The following is an 11,576-nucleotide window of genomic DNA, read 5'->3' as shown; positions in this document are numbered from 1 at the left end:
GAAGTACTGATGGGGTGGTCATAATAATCTGGTCACTCAGTGTATATGTATATATATATATATAGTATATATATATATACACACTATATTACCAAAAGTATTGGGACACCTGCCTTTACATGCACATGAACTTTAATGGCATCCTAGTCTTTGTCCGTAGGCTTCAATATTGAGTTGGCCCACTCATTGCCGCTATAACTGCTTCAACTCTTCTGGGAAGGCCGTCCACAAGATTTAGGAGTGTGTCTATGGGAATGTTTGACTATTCTTCCAGAAGCTCATTTGTGAGGTCAGGCACCGATGTTGCACGAGAAGGCCTGGCTCGCAGTCTCCGCTCTAATTCATCCCAAAGGTGTCCTATCAGGTCAGTGGCGGATCCACCCGGAGATAGAGCCGCTCCCACCCGCTGTACCGTACCAATGACAGTACATCCCCGCACACGGCCGGGACATGCAGCTGTGAAGCTGTCACAGAGTTAACTGCGGTTCAGTAAAAAACCGGCACAGTACAAGTAATATGCCGTTTTTTTACACTGAACCGCACTTAACTCTGTGACAGCTGTATGTCTGTGACGAGAGGACGGTGGAGCCCGACGAGCAGCTTGTGTAATTACATGTGTAATTACAACGTGTAATTACAACGGCCGGCCGGGAGCTTTGCATTCAAGCAATCGGCGTCTCTAGAGACACTCGATCGCTTGTAGTAGCAGCTGTCACTGCCGTTGCCGGTCCCGAGATCCGCTGCCCGATGCAGCCGGGGGTCGGCACGGCTCTTTGAAAGGAGATCAAAGGGAGTTCAGTATACGAACTCACTTTCATCTCCTCTCAGTCCCCGAATGCAGGAAGTGATGTGTATTACATCACTTCCTGCATTCAGTGTCACTCTTCAGCTACAGAAGCTGATGAAGAAGATCTCTGCTTTATCAGTTTCTCTGGGGGTCCCTAGGTGACATTAGGGGTCTTGGAGACCCCTTATTTCTCCATAAAGAGGACCTGTCATGTAAATTGGCTATCACATAGGGGGCTTCTTAGCCCCATGTAATAGCAATAAAGTTGTGTGTAAAAACAAAAACAAAAAAATTAAAGGAGAACTATGGGGTTAGGGCTTTTCCCCATAGTTCTCCTAAGGGTAACGGGAGGACACAAACTAGCGTTAGAGCAATAATTTTAGAGCCATTAATCACTGATAACACTAAACTGATGAGCTGTAAAAGCGTTTTAATCGTCGCCTATGGGTTTTTTTTTTGCGATTTTGCGGGCGCATGCAATTTTAGCAGAAGAGTAGTCCAGGGCAATCCGAGTCAAGGCAGGCTAAGTAACAATACAGGAACACAGGACACAAACACCAAGCTGACAAGACCATCAGCAATGAAAGAGAGGCTGGCTCCTCCTTATATAGTCCTAGGAATACAGACAGCTACCTCACTTCCTGTGTGCTTTCCAGCGCATTTTGCCGCGATTCTCACGCATGCGCAGTTTGCCGAGATTCTCGCGGTTTGCAATCGTGCCTTTACAGGCAAGTACCGTTCTCCTGGCAATCGCCAAACCCAGACACGTCCATCTGATTGCCAGACAGAGAAGCATGATTCATCACTCCAGAGAACATGTCTCCACTTCTCTAGAGTCCAGTGGTGGCGTGCTTTACACCACTGCATCCGACGCTTTGCATTGCACTTGGTGATGTGAGGCTTGGATGCAGCCGCTCGGCCATGGAAACCCATTCCATGAAGCTCTCCATGCACTGTTGTTGTGCCAATCTGAAGGCCACACAAACTTTGGAGGTCTGTAGCTATTGAATCCGCTATTGTAGCTATTGAATCCGCAGACAGTTGGCGACTTCTGTGCACTGTGCGCTTCAGCATGCACCGACCCCGCACCTGAACACCTGAATCCAATGATTTGGAGGGGTGTCCCAATACTTTTGGCAATATAGTGTGGGTGTGTGTATATATATATATATATTTATTTAGTGCATATACACTGATGAGTGGAGTGCCCCCCTTGCTGATGAACACTTTCCACTTGGAGATGGTCAATGCAGAGGAAAAATATTTTTATTTATCCATCAGAATCCATAGAAAGTCTGAGCCTGCTGAGAGCTGACATGCTGAATGTCTTCAGAAACTTACTGTAGGAGAAAAAACTGCTGGCAGGGGGCAGAATTGTAATGGTGGGGTTTTTTCACCCCTCTAGGCAAAAGGTTGAAGATCTTTGGGCAATTGTTTGCAAACTATATACCCACTAGCAAAAGCAGATGGTGCTTCTCTGGACACCCCTCCAGTGGTGGATGCAGCCATAATGCATTTGGCAAAAGCATAACTTTGCTTATGGAAGATTCTGCTTTGTTCAAAGACATTCTCAAAGGAAGCATCAATCAGGATCTACCGAATGCTGACCAGGCTGCAGGGGCAGCATGTAAACCTAACTTTTACTTCTGTGTCCAGGGCAATTACCTATGGGACCAGCCACCATGAAGTGTCATTTAGTCAGGATCTCCAAAAGGAGGAGATCACCAGGGCGCTAGATGAGCTCAAACTCACAGCGAATTTTGTGGGTGAGGCAGCAATCAACACAGTTACATGTGCTTCTTAGGCAGTGCTACATTTGGTAACTACAAAAAGAGCCCTTTTTGCTGAAACCCTAGGCAGAAAATCCATCTTCAAAGCAAAACTAGTGCAAGACCCCATATGATGGAAAAGTTTTGTTTGGGACGGAGTTAGATACTGTAATTTCCAGAGTCACTGGAGGAAAGCTGGATCTCCTCCCTCAAGACTTAGACGTCAGATACATTTTTCTTCTAGACAGCAATTAAGGTTCAGAGAATCACGGCCTTCTTGTCAGGGAAGGGACTTGAGGAGAGGTTGGAGAAGCACCTAGGTGACATTGCTTTAGTCCCACAAGCCCATAAGGACCCTGAAAAATATTTGGTGAGACCTGTATGCAGCCCTAGTGAGTTCTGCAAGCAGCCCTGGGGAGACAGCACACAGCCCTGTATAATTGCTGTATAATCATGGTTTGATGGGATCGGTAGTCCTCTTTTGCTGGTTCCCCCTTCTCCAGTGCTGAATAATCATGGTTTGAGTTACAGTTCTTTATAATTATAAATAAACTGCCCTAAAATGTTTAGTTTATATTGTTTTAGTAAACATTTCACATGTCCCTTTAAGAAAAAGTATCAGTAATTGGTATTAGCAAGTACCTGAGGGGAAGTACTTGTACGTGATCTTGGAAAAATTGTATCGGTACATCCCTAGTTCGAACGGTTCTATTCACTGTTGTTTCTAGTAAAAAACAAAACTGAAGACTGGAGGACAGAAATACACCTCAAAAATTAAACTGTTACATCTACTTTGAGGAGTTCAAGAGGTAATCTCTTCAGACCATAATACTGGTGATTCAAGCAGGGGACTGGATGCTTCCAGTGGACAATATGCCTATGTTCGCATCCCTACCTTTAAAAAAATCTGCAGGTTTGCACTTGTGTTGATAGCTTTCCTAGCTCCCCTTTGGGAATGGGGTCTGCGTGTTCATCACCATCTAGACGACATCCTGCTTTTGGCCTAGAGCGGGACTTTGCTACTGATGCACAGGGAGGTCCTGCTCAACACATTAACCAGTTTCAGCTGAGTGATCAACCACAATAAGAGTCATCTGGAGCCAGCTCAACAGATGATCTATCTGGTGCGAACTTGGACACTGTCAACAGGTCAGCCTTGCTTCCTCCACAGAAGATTGTAACCATCAGGTTCAAGATTCAAAAGGCAATCTCAGCATCCTGGTTGACTGCCTCCCAGTGTTTGAGCCTGCTGGAGACCATGTCATCCTGCATCCCAGTGCTTCCCTGGGCTCATTGGCACCTCATGCCTTTCCAGAGAGGTTTTCTCATTCAGTGGGAGAAAACTTTGCTGGCCGAAAAATAAAAATAATAACTTCCATCGACATGCGCAAAAGCCTCTGGTGGTGGTGGTCAAAGCAGAATTTGTTAAGTCAATCTCATCTTCTGGGCCTGTTGCCCTTGGTCACAGTCAGATGCCAGTGCAGTAGGGTGGGGTGCCCTATGTGACAAGGCCAGAATCCAGAGGGAGGGAATTGTTTCCAACTTAGAGATCAGCTCTGCATTCAAGGCCTTGACAGCTTAACAGGGCAGCGGTTGCATACAGCTAGAGGCTAGAGCTCCTTCTATTCTTGTTACAGTGGCCACATCATCTGGCGGTAGGTACAGATGCATTGACCAACCCTTGGAACTTTAGCATGTACTATGCTTTTCCACCGCTTGCCCTGATTTTGAGATTTCTACCAAGACCCTTCAGAGAGGATCTCACCATTATAGGATTCCTTTCCTACTGGACCAGCAGACTATGGTTCCCTTTAGGCATTCACTTGAGTATGTGTCCTCCAGTGCCTCTCCCTGTGTTTCCCCTGTTAATGTTGCAGGGGACAAATCTACATCTGTGTCTAGAAAAACTGGCACTTAATGCCTGGAAATTGAGAGAAAGAAACTGGAAGACATAGACTGTTCATCAGCAGTCATTCTAAAAGCTCAGAATAGTTCTATGAACTGTGTATATGGGCATGTACGGGATATATTTACACAGTGTGCAACAGATCAGAACTTTGATGCAATCTCATTTTCACAATTATTGTCTTTCTGCAGAAGGTTCTGGACTTGGACCTAAGCCTAAACTCTATAATGGTTCAGATCTTGGTTATTTTCACAGTCCCCAGAGTGAGGTGGTCAGACAACCCCCTAATTAGCCAGTTTCCTAAAGCAGCTCTTAAGATGCTTCCTCCTAGGAAGTTGTCATTTCCATAATGGGATTTGGCTCTGGTCCTGGATATGTTGGACAAGGAGCCGTTTTCTCCCACCGAAGAGTGCTCTCTTTGGGAAATTTCTGCAATGATACATTTCTAGTAGGCTTCACATTCTGGCTTACCTCATAAATGGGTCCTACCAGTCTTCCCTGCAGACTCTCAACAGCATGGTCTGCATAACCTGGATGTTTCTAGAGCTCTCAAAGCCTGTCTTACAACAACAGCATCCTTCTGGTCTTAAAAAAATCTGTTTGTGGTACCAGGTGCAAAATATAGAGAAAAGGAAACAAAACCTAGAACGTTTCATTCTGGATTGTGAAGACTATTAACAGAGTGTACAGGAGCAGATGGGCGTGATCCTCTGACTGCGGTGAGGGCTCATTCCACCAGATTCATGGCGGCTTCCTGGGCAGCGCATGCCAGCGTGTGAATCAAAATCCAAGAAAAAAAAATGGAATATTTCAGCTTACCAGTCTTTATATGTGGTGGCTGTTTTCTTTTTGTTCTTTATTTTCACCTTGCCAGTAACACACTTCTTGTACTAGGGTGACTCGCTCACTGTACTTGATCTATATGGAATAACAGCATTGTAACCCTAGGCTGCTCTCCTGATTTAGGCTACAAACACTTCCACGTTTCTTCATCTCCATAACATAAGTGGGGGGAGTTCCATAGTTCACATAAAAGAACTTGTAAGAACTGATAACGTAGAGATTTTAGTTCAGTGGGCCAGTAGTTACAAGTACGCTAGGTTTCAGACAGGATCAACAAGGATTTTTTTTCATACTTGCAGAGAATGTACTAGAAAATGAATACAGCTACTGCATTTAAAGGAGAACTATGAGGTGAGTGATTTACGCTCATCCTCATAGTTAGAACCGACGTGTGACATTGAAACTGTCACACGTCGGCTCTATTGATCGGGAAGTGATCGAATACATAGTCGCTCGCTCACTTCCCAATTATCTCCCTGCAGGGAGCGGTGACTGTCAGTCACTGCTCCCCACAGGGATTCCCCCCTCTCCGATCCTCCAGCGCTGACTGGAAAAACGGACAGGGGAGGGGGTGGGCACAGGTGGCTCTGCCTCTAGATAGGCAGAGCCCGCTGTCACTCACGCAGCTGGGTGGATCTCGACAGTATTGTTGGTATCCGTCCCGGTTGTGGCACTCTCAGTATATAGCGAGCTATAGCCCGCTATATACTGAGCTTTGGGTCACCGTAGGGCGTCAGTATATGTCCTCCCGTGACCGTAAAGAGAACTATGGGATAAAAAGGTTACTCCATAGTTCTCTTTTAAGGAATAGTAAGCTGAAATATATTTTTGTTCTTTGATTTAGATATTCTTCAATGTGAGCTACCACATTGTCATTTCTGGAGAGTCTCACACTAATGCTGAAATTGTAATAAAGGTTTCTGGTGCTGACCTGTGTGGAACAATTTTTGGGATAAAAGGAATGGCATAAATTAACAGCAGCCTCTTTCTTCTAATGACATTGTAAAAAGATAACATTTGTTTTGTACAGCAGAAAGCAGAAATCACCAGCACTCGTCAATTGTCACATACAAAATAGCAAAGTTTCGGGACCGCACAGGATCCCTTCATCAGGGCGTTACATTGTCGCCCTGATGAAGAGATCCTGTGCGGTTCCAAAACGTCGCTATTTTGTATGTGACAATTGATGATTGGTCCGATTAAATGGACATCAAAGATATTTGCTGAGTGCTGGTGATTTCTGCTTTCTACAGTTTGTTGCACGGTGCCATCCGTGATTGTCACTGCGAGCACCACTATAAGAACTTGGCTGGGAGCGCTGTGAGGAGTGCAGAGGGACTTACTACTTTCTCTATTTTGCACAGCAGACATTGTAAATCAACACATTGTAAACGCAAATGCTCCACTTATGTAGCCTTGCAGCTGGATGAGAGCATTGATGTCAATGATGTAGCTGTGCTGCCAGTTTTAGTGCTATATCTGTGAAATGGGACGACATTGACGACATTCTGGACCCCAATGATGTGAAAACACCTCTTGGAAAACCCGGTAAGTCAGACATACATTCATGGAGCACCTGACACTTCTTCTGTCCACTTCTTTGGAAAACGATTTCCCTTCTACTATGGTAACTGATCACCAACCCTTTCTAAAGCCGGAAGAAGAATTGATCAATATATATCGTTTTGCACTTGTAATCAGTGATGTATGTTGTTCTTGTGCTGTCCTAGGAGAGACTAAACTTGGGCACCCCTAATCTAAATCTGACTCACCCCTTCATATTAAACTCCACCCCTTCCTCTTTAGGCTCCACCTCGTCCACTCTGTACATTGTACACTGTAACGAGTACCTATATTTTCACTGTCCCGGACCATCTCCTGTAACATGTCAGCAGTTTTTGACCATCCCCTGTAATATGCCAGCAGTCTCTGACCATCTCCTGTAACATGTCAACAGTTTCTGGCCATCTCCTCTAACATGTCAGCAGTCTCTGATCAACTCCTGTAACATGCCAGCAGTCTCTGACCATATCCTGTAACATTCCAGCAGTTTCTGACCATCTCCTGTAACATGTCAACAGTCTCTGACCATCTCCTGTAACATGCCAGCAGTCTCTGACCATCTCCTGTAACATGTCAGCAGTCTCTGATCATCTCATGTAACATGCCAGCAGTCTCTGATCATCTCATGTAACATGCCAGCAATCTCTGATAACCTCTTGTAACATGCGGGCAGTCTCTAATCATCTCAAGTAACATGCCAGCAGTCTCTGACCATATCCTGTAACATGTCAGCGGTCTCTGATGATCTCCTGTAACATGCTAACAGTCTCTGACCATCTCCTGTTCCATGTCAGCAGTCTCTCATAATCTCCTGCAATGTGTCAGCAGTCTCGATTGTGACCTGTCAGCAGTCCTTGATCATCTTCTGTGACATGTCAGCAGTCTTTATAGAGATTACAGTCACTGAATATTATATGTAGCCCTCTCAAGGCTATAAGGGCCACATGTCAGACCCCCTATATAACAATGGTTTACCTCCAGTAGCCTCTTCTATCTAACAGTTGGAAAGCACAGTTCTGGCTTCCCCTCATCAGTAAATTAGGGTTATATGGACTGATGTACACAGAGCTCTGCTCCCCCATGTGATCTCAGTACAGGGGGAGACTGATCATCATCTGGACTGGGAGGACTCCATGCCAATACACTCACTCACCAGGACAGGCTGTATCTTGCTTTGGTTGGGTTGGTGTTCGTTGATGGGCTCTGTAGTGGGCTGGTAAGCTGCCACCTCGTCCATGGAGAGAGAGAGATCTGTTCTCATGATACGACACTGTTCTGTAAGCCGCTCATGCTGCCAGTGATCTCGGCACATCCTTCTTCTCCTCTTCAGTGAAAAGTGAAAGCAGGGGCGTTGGTTAGGTGCTCCTTTGGCTGTTCGTGCTGGCTGTCAAATTGGTTTGGGGGCGGCGTTTTTTGCCTTGCCCCTGGATAGTGCCATCCAAGGCAAATGCCTCCTTTGCCTTGCAGTGGATAGGCCCCTGCTTGTAATGCTGTTCTTCTGTCTTCATTATGGGATAGTCCAGGGGTCAGCAACCTTAAACACTCAAAGAGCCATTTGGACCCATTTCCCACAGAAAAGAAAACACCGGGAGCCACAAAACCGTTTTTACATCTAAAATGAAGATAACACTGCATATGTCGCTTTTTACCTTTATGCTACGTATAGCATGTATATAGGTATATGTGGGCTAAGTAACGCACTGGACTCTGGGCTTAGTAACACACTGGACTCTGGGCTTAGTAACGCACTGGACTCAGGGCATACCTGAGACCCTGCAGAGCCCACCAGAGAGTGACCCTGCAGAGCACACCATAGATCCTGCACAGCCCATCTGAGACTCTCTATAATGGGCTCTGCAGGGCCTCAGGTGGGCTGGTCGCCGGGGTCCCTTTCCCTGTACCTCCTCCCAACTCCTCTTACCTGCTGATACTGAGGCCTGGCCTCCTTCCAGCCTCTCCCCTGTCACCTCGGCCATGCCGCCCCTGGTACAGCTGATACTCATGTAAGATGCCCCCCAGGCTGCCTAGACCCCTCACATGGGTACCGTGTGACCCCCTGATGCAGATATTCTATCAAAGTTTGTGACTACGTTACAATGTTGACCAGTGACGTGGTCACACATTTCAATGTGATCCCGCCCAGTTTTTGGCGGTGGAATGTGTGACCGCCAATAGGTCAAGCATTCCAAAGCTTTCTCAGCTGTTCCAGGGCAGATCGGCATCGCAAATCGTATGTGCAGGAGAACTGATCTGAACCTAGTCACAAACTTTTATAGAACAGCGGCCCTGTCTAATCATTTAATCAGATAAATAGATTATAATAGGCAACATTACGGTGTAATGTTGCCCATTATAATACACTTTTCTAATTAAACTTCTCCTTCTCCTCTCCTCCCGCCTGTTACTAGGGACGCGGCCGGGATAGGAGGTGAGTCACAGGACCCGCCTCCTTGCTGAGAAGCCCGCCAGCAGTGCGAGGGCCTGGGACCCTGCACTGCCGCATATTCCACCAGGGGGGTGGGTGCCCAGGACTGGACCTCACTGTGCCCCCCAAAAGCCTCAGGCCCCAAGGCTCCCCAGCAGTAGTTCCACCCCTGGACAGGGAGCCACAGCAGAGGGATGAAAGAGCCACATACGGCTCCGGAGCCGCAATTTTGCTGACCCCCGGGCTAGTTTGATAGAGTCATTCCCAATCCCAACCCATCCCACACATTATCACCTTAACGTAAGAAAGTTTGGGCCACAACCGCAGTATGCTTGTGACCTTGCACAAGCCCACCCTTTTACCCAGGTTATATCCAGCATTGCTCAGTTATGACTGCATCCTTGCTTATACTTTGTTTTACATTATACGAGCCCCCTTGACTTCTTTCCCAAAGGGATGCTGGAGGCAGATTAATGGAGCAGTACTGGAAGAGGGGGGATTGGAGATAGGAAAGAGGATCAGTACAGAGAAGGGAGGCCTGGAGAATAAATAAATGGAGGGGTACAGGGGGATGCAGGAGAATGATACAGAGTTTATTACTTTGGGGTACTATGCAATACTAGAGGAATAGAAGGGCAGCAACACTTGAAAGTAGATGAGAAGATAATATCCCTCATATCCCAGTCCCAGTCCCAGATGAAACAGAACCGACTGGTATATAAGGGAAGAGGAGAGAGGACCCAACGTCTGCATGCTGCCTGTGCCTTTCTCTCTGGACACAGTGCTCTCTGCTTCTGATACAGTGGCTCCATCCTGAGGATCCCTGGGCAGTTCCCGTAGGGATAGATCATAAAAGCCTGAGAGAGAATACTGTAAACAGCCCTGGAAGAGCACCCAGTCTTCTTTTAACAAGGTTAACCAAGTCCAAACCCAGTCACGGTCGGATCAAGGGTCTGGTAGGAATTTTAGTTTTTTTCCTCCCCATTTTTTGGGGGTGGGTTTCCCCCTTAAAATTCGTACCAGACCTAAAGGGCCTGGTGTGACTTTTGGGGGTAACCCCACGTAATGTTTTTTTATTTTTTAACCTGCGGGGGGTCCCTCCTAACATTCCCACCAGACTTAAGGGTCCGGTATAAATCGGGAGGGGAACCTCACGCTTTTTTTTGTTCTTCTGTGGACTGTAAAAAAAAAAAAAGTATTTTTTCCCCCCTTTTGTCTGTTACTTTGTTGCAACGAAAATTCGTTTATAATGAAAATTTTTACATACTACTGCTAACGAATATAGTCTGAAATTTTCGTTATTGGAAATTCAAATTTGTCATTTTTTTTTTTTATAAATTCTTTATTTAGGTAAGGTTTTCACAGGGGGGGGTGGGGGGAAGAAAAAAAAATAAAAAGAGAAGATGTACACATTTTACATAAGAATACAAAGGGAAAAATGCAAGGTGCTGCAACGGCCCGACATGGGTCCATAAGAGCAGGGTAAAGGTTACAATGCAGATTATACGGGGGCATAAGTATCTAATCTAGACCCTTACTTCAGTTGTAGGAAAAACATGCGGGGATCCTGGTTGTTGTGTCAATGAAAGTTGGCTAGGAGAGGTGAACTAGGTCCTCCGCTTGGGTGTTACTGCAGAGGTATGATGGGGGAGCATAGTAGTCAGGGAGGGGGGAGCGGAGAAGGGGCGCAGGGCGTGCTCTGTCTTGGAGATCTATTCAGCGTGGCCTTGGCATAGGGCCACATACGCAGGAGAGTTGAGAAACTCAATCCAGTAGTACCAAGTGTTCCGGAATTTGGCTGGGGTGTTATTGAGTGAGCTCGTCAGGTCCTCCATGAGGTATAGGGCTCCGGCGAGGACGGGAGCAGGATGGAGGGTCAGGAGAGGCAGATCCTGGTGGTGGGAGACTCCATCATCAGGCGGACTGACAGGGTAATCTGTCATCGGAACCGTGAGCGTCGAACAGTGTGCTGCCTGCCGGGGGCTCGTGTTCGACACATTGCGGAACGAATTGACAGATTACTAGATGGGGTTGGGCACGACCCCGCTGTCATGGTGCACATCGGCACCAATGACAAAATAGGAGGAAACTGGAGTGTCCTAAAAAGGGAGTTTAGAGACCTAGGTGCTAGGATGAAGGAAAGGACCTCCACGGTAGTTTTCTCAGAGATACTGCCGGTGCCAAGAGCCACTCCGGACAGACAGCGCGAGTTGAGGGAGCTTAACAAGTGGCTCCGGAGCTGGTGTCAGAAGGAAGGTTTTGGTTTCCTGGAGAACTGGGCTG

The sequence above is a fragment of the Nanorana parkeri genome, unplaced genomic scaffold, assembly GCF_000935625.1.
Source record: "Nanorana parkeri isolate BGI_ZX_2015 unplaced genomic scaffold, ASM93562v1 scaffold99, whole genome shotgun sequence".
Lineage (NCBI taxonomy): Eukaryota > Metazoa > Chordata > Amphibia > Anura > Dicroglossidae > Nanorana > Nanorana parkeri.
The sequence above is the reverse complement of the archived record's forward strand: the minus strand, read 5'-3'. Positions refer to the sequence as shown.